Source organism: Salminus brasiliensis, chromosome 9, assembly GCF_030463535.1.
Source record: "Salminus brasiliensis chromosome 9, fSalBra1.hap2, whole genome shotgun sequence".
Classification (NCBI taxonomy): Eukaryota; Metazoa; Chordata; class Actinopteri; order Characiformes; family Bryconidae; genus Salminus; species Salminus brasiliensis.
Genome location: NC_132886.1, coordinates 4,605,437 through 4,611,504, shown reverse-complemented (window position 1 = coordinate 4,611,504; position 6,068 = coordinate 4,605,437). Strand labels below are relative to the sequence as shown.

Here is a 6,068-nt window from a genome sequence, read left to right as displayed (position 1 = left end):
GTTGCAAGGTTCCTCCAGGGTTCTTCAGTAAAGGCAGTGGTTATTAGGCCTTTGCAGAACCTTGAACACTCAAAGAACCATTCGCATGGAAAGCCTGTTCCTCAAACCCCTTAGAAATAAGTGGTTTTATTAGTCAGAGAACCTCAGAGAAAATCCAGCTCAGGTTGCTGATTATCTGATGGACACAGTGGTTGAAAAGCTGGTCATCAAGGCGAAAACACACCCTATGCTGGTATGCTAGCTGGTCAACCAGCTTTTGAGCAGCATGGTGTTGGATGTTGCGTTGGATTTTGGCCATGGTTGAGCTAGTTGACCAGCCTGGTCCAGCTTGGTCAGGTTGGTTGTAGACCAGCTAAATCATCCTAACGCAAGCAAAAACACCACTTTAGTGGCCGAAAGCTAAGCTGGTCAACCAGCTGAACCTAGCCATGTTGGGCTTAATTTCTAATTATTAGGCTAATGCAACTATTTGGTTTTGGATTTTGCATTTTTATTGTTCTAATGATCCTTTAATTGTGAAACTGCCATTCAAAGCATGTCAAAATATAAAAAATACAAGATTTTCACAATAAATTGTAGTTTAAAAATATGGTTTTCTGAGCTTTGCTAGACACTATTTTCTATATAGACTCACAGAACCATTTGATTGCATACATTCTTCATTACTATTCTTTACTATTGAGGAAAACCCAGTTAATTTATTAATTAATTTATTTTTTAATGATTCCTTAAACCGACCGGCCACTTCATTAAAACCACCGCCTTGTCCATTCTATCAGCTCCTCTTCCTATACAGGAGCCCTGTGTATTATAAGCTGTCTGCATGTAATGTCAAGCCATGTTAAATTCCTATGCGCCTTATTCTTACTACCCCAACTCAGCACACTGTCCTATCTGCAGTCGGTCCTGTACTGTATTGTTCTTGTTCTGAAATGACTATAAATGCCTCTTGACTTGACTTGCATCCATCTGTTTCTCTGCGTATTCCATCATTAGCCTTCCTTCACCCTGTTCTTCAATGCTCAGGACCATCCTTTTGGAGTCCATGTCAGAGCAGTTTTGGTGGCCCACTTATTACACATGCCTCCACAACATCAAGCAGGGTTTTAAGGTTAGGGCTGATTACCATACATAAACTTACTTCTGGCTCGAGGAGGGGTAGATAGATATAGATAATGCTGTTGGGTTAGAAAGGCACTGTTTTTTTTTCGTGACCTCACAAAACCAAATGGGCTGGTTTCTATTCAGCATATGGGCTAGTGAAGGGAACGGGTTTTAAGACTTTACTAAGCTGTTTATGTATGTTAACAGCGTTAAAGTTAATTAATAAGAAAAATGGTCCAATGACCACCCCTTTAAAAGTTCCCCCAAGTCACATGAGAAGAAAGCCACCACAAGGCATAGGCCTCACCTTCTACACAGCTCAGTGCTGCTGAATTGCACCCTCTAGTGGTGTCTGTCACTGCGTTTAAGAACACCGTCAACTACAACTACTGCGGCAGCAAAGAAATTAGAGTAGTTAAAGCAGGCGGGATGGGGAAAACGATGCGGACACTAGTTATGTATACAATTATGTATATATTTATTGTATGCATCCATTCACAGAAAACAGTGTTTTAATGCAAACATAAAACAAACAAACAAAAACAAACCAAACTGCATAAAGTAAATCTGCATGAAGTAAAGAGAGCACAACAAAGACAAAGTGCAAAGATCAAGACATCTCAAAGGGCAAAAAAAAAAAAAAATTAAATTGCAATGATAATAATAAGAATAAACACCATAATACTCATAATACACCCATGAGTGCTCAGACCGGTCATTCACCAACAATCTTTTTTTTTTATTAATTAATCTCCGTCTTTCATCTCAATGAAAGTCAGTTCTGATAAAAAAAAGGGTCGATGTTGGAAAGCCTGTAGTTCCTGTAGTGTCAGCAGGCCTCAGACAGAGCTAATGCAGACTGCATGTGCACCTCCTTCGCTTTAGCCTGGCATTTCAACTACAAGTGCATGGGTGATGTTGACCTGCAAGAATGAGAACAGTACGGGGTTATTCTGTAGGTCTGCAATACTGATCTAGACCTAGCCTGAAATTCTAGGTGATCTAAGGAGGCCTGGAGTCATGCAGCCACAGCTGACGAAAGGCATGTTCCAAAAACAGGGCTTTTTTCACTCAAAAGAAAAGGCAGGACACTATACCCCCTAAGCCTAACAGTAATACAGCATAGCGTGGCAATTACAAATGTTGACACTATCTCAAAATGAGGCCGTAGTTGCGAGTTTAGTGACGCTGACTTCAACTGGGACAGCAAGCAAACCTGGATGAGCCAGTCGACTAAATAAGCCTCCATTCCCTCCAAGATATGAGGTTTTACCATCTAAACAGGTGGATCTGAGCCACAGTTAGCTGGAACACAGCCTGTGCTGTGGTGTTCAGCCTGCTAGCTAAATTATCTAAGCCTAGCGAGTCCGAACCCAGCAGAACCGGCCTCTCCTTCTGTTCCTCCCCCAACACCAGTCGCTCCACTTTGCGCTCAGGTTTGAATTTTTGCTCTGGGCCGTCTGATACTTGGGGGAGCTGCAACTGAGCTAGTGAAGCAAAGGCCAGCTTAGCGAGGGCTACAGATCCAAAACCATGAGGAGAAATCTTTGATTTCAGCTTCTGTCCTTTTAACAGCAGCAGCAGCTCGATCAATAGCCTCCAGTCGCTCGAGTCGGCCTCGTCTAGACGTTGATAAGTGGTGTTTCAGTCAGACGGACCGAGTTAGCTGTGAGGTGATCGGACTGTTTAACTGCCAAGTAAGCTACTGCTAAGCAGCGTCTCTAGGTTAAGGTTTGTAATGATCAGATTGGTTTAAAATGTAATAAATGATCAAGTTAAAACAGTGAAATGTTCACTTTATGACCCTGAGAGCAAACAGAACGCTGTATTTGGCCATTTTATGGTTTTAAAACATGGCAGGATAAGATTGCATAGACAAAAGTGGATACTGGCCAACCCTACAAGATACATTTGTGTATAATTGTATTATTTATATATATTTATTATTTTAAAATAATTATAGACCAGGATCTCGCTGCTTTACTGATTATCCAGAAGGAAGAGGTTAAAAATAAATAAATAAATAAAATAATTATTATTTATTATTCTTTCTAGAACATCCAAAAGTTCATGAATGCATACACTGTACTGAATTTGGGCACTGAATGCACCAGCTGATTGATTACCCAGACAAATCTTTATTAATTAAAGAACTGAACATTGTCATTAGCACAAAGAATGTAGGCCATCAATCAAGCTTCTACAGGTAGCAGACGTTCCAGTGATGTGACATGTTAGTGTGGCAAAGCTGAGTCTTCATTAAAAGTCGCTTACCCATCGAATCCTGACACGAGGTAAAGTTCAAACAGTCAATAAAATCTAAAAGCAGTACTGAGAAATCAGCCTTTTCGGTTCTGATGTGGAACGAACTGAAACCAACCTGGGTTTCAGACAGAGTCAGCGTAGAGGTCAGGAGGGGGCAGGAGCTCCATGTCTGCGAAACTGCACTGGTCCTCCTCACTGGCAAAGGAGGGAGGTGGAAAACACATCACACTAAGATTACTGCTGCTTTTACTTCAGGACCCATTCAAGCTTTTCTCTCTTCAGCACTGAATCTACCAACGACTTCCTTCACTCTCAACCTTTAACTATAATAGCTTCAGACTAGAGACCTCCACAAACAGCAGAGTGCTTAAAATAACAGCCTGAGATTCACACAGAGGAACAGCTTGGACTTAGAGGTCATCCCTTTTTATCTATGGGTGATTTCAGCAACCTCAGTCAAAGCAGGGTTGCCAGGTTTGGGATCCTCTCACCTATTCGTCACACACTGGCCAAACTGATCTTTTCAGTTAATAAATAATATTTTTTTTAATACTAGTAAATAAATAAATAAATAAATAAATAAATAAATGATAAGGGGGAAAAAATTTATATATATATAAATAAAATAAAACCATTTATATAAAATATATAAAAAAATATATTTTTATATATATATATATAAAAATTTTTTTTTTATTTATATATAAATAAACACACACACACTAAAAAAAAAATAAAAAAAAATATATATATATATATATATACATACATACATACATACACACACACATAATAATATAATATATATAAGCTTTTATACTAGTAATAAAAATAAATGAATATATAATTACATAAATAAATGAAAGTATCTTTTTGTTTATCTTTTTTTTGTTTTGACTATATACTTTTTGTTTTTCTTTACACAGTGCACTAAAAGGAACTAGGCCTGACTCATCATCATACTTACACATAAGGTTCCTCCACAACACTTAGAAGACCTGTCAGTAACAGACAAAAACAAGCCATTCAGCAGTGGTGTAACAGGATGAGGAGAACGGTCGTGAACATATGGTATGGTGTTGACACCTTCACCCTCTTCAACCTCAGGCCTGTGGACCGGCACCAGTGGTGTCGCACGGGAGGAAGTCAAGTGCTGCTAAAACATGAATCTCACACCAAACACCAGCAGCAAATGAGTTCACAGGAGATACGACATCACGTTCTACTTAAACTACTGAATCTACGACCCCTTTCCCCACATGAAGGGGGTCAGCTAGGTGCTTCATCACTCAGTCCAAGTGTGTGGCTGCTTTAGGATAGATTTGTTACAGGATCAGATCAGTTACTGCTGATATCAACCCGACACCCACCCATACCAACAAGCAAGCTCTGGTGTTGACATATGAAAATACCGGCCAAGTGCCCAAGCAGAGACGGATACAGAGGGGACTTACCTGGAGCAGTGAAGCTGTAGAACAGAATACTATTATATTTCTATGATACCACAAATATTTAGCAGAACAAATGCACAGTATTTTATTAAGAAATTTCCCAACTGACTATTATTCCCAATCTAATTCCAAGTCTTTGTTTGAACCACTGTGTTCAGAGCGCCATCTGGTGTCCTCAAGGTGCCATTATCGGACATTACAGCCAGTGCGGACGTTCTCAGAAAGTAAATAACGCAGTTATTAAGCACTAGACCACTCAATGCCTCCCAGAAAAACACTAACGTTACCATTTCTGAGTCAACCACAGTCTTAAAGTAAGGTCCACTATTACACCAGTGCCATTAAACCCACCCCTCCTTCCTAAAACACAGGTAAAACAACCTTAACCAGCCCAGTTAAAGTGGGTGAGCCATACTTGGAATCTGCAGAGTCTGTGAGCGGTGTTACAGAGTGGAGGTCTTCCCTGGAGTTCTGGAAGAAGACGGCCAGCTTCTGAAGAGCCACATGCTTCACTCTGGAGTACGAATGCAAAAGAACACAGCTGAACCTCGTTTCAGTGGCTTTGCAGAAATAAACTGTACAGGTGTTGGTGGGAGTGGCTTACTGAGACGGGATGTCCTCCATACTGCCAGCACTCAATGCATGTTCAGCACTGGCATGCCCACCAACTACAACAAGGAGAGATTATTATTTATTAATATTATTTTTTGGAATTTAACCTCCGCCTTTAACCCAACAGTGACCGTGAGCATGTGCGCCCGCAGCGGCGGGTAGCAATTGCTGCAGTAGCCGGGGAGCAAAGAGGGTGAAGCACCTTGGCTTAATGTGCCCGAACAGTGGCAGCTTGCCGAGCCCGGGTATCGAACCCACAAGCCTGTCGTCAATAGGCCGGAGCACTAACTGCTGAGCCACCACTGCCCCACATTCAAACAAGTGCCATACAAGATAAGTGGATTTCCCATAAACAGCCTAGCAGAATAAATAAAATGGTAATTCATTTATTTAATTAGTTTTAATTTACCATTTTTCCGATTTTTTTATTTTAGTTTCCAGCAAGCCATATCAACTAGCATGTACCTTTTTTATATTTACATTTTCACTTACTTTAAATATCATTTTTAATTATACAGCAACACTATTTCTATATGCCAGCTCTTTTCAAAATTTTAATTTCATATTTATTTATTATTATTATTATCTTTTTTTTTTTTTTTTTTTTTTTTTTACACAGGGCATTGAAATGAGGAG

General features: G+C 39.9%; 1 long non-coding RNA gene across 1 annotated transcript; it reads right to left on the bottom strand.

The window, feature by feature from the left end:
• Positions 1-1,978: 1,978 nt before the first annotated feature.
• On the bottom strand, positions 1,979-4,427 carry LOC140561937 (uncharacterized). Its single transcript, XR_011980109.1, has 3 exons — positions 4,337-4,427; positions 3,485-3,564; positions 1,979-2,027 (listed from the first exon to the last, which is right to left on the bottom strand). It is a non-coding gene; the product is annotated as an uncharacterized lncRNA (long non-coding RNA).
• Between the last annotated feature and the right edge of the window lie 1,641 nt (positions 4,428-6,068).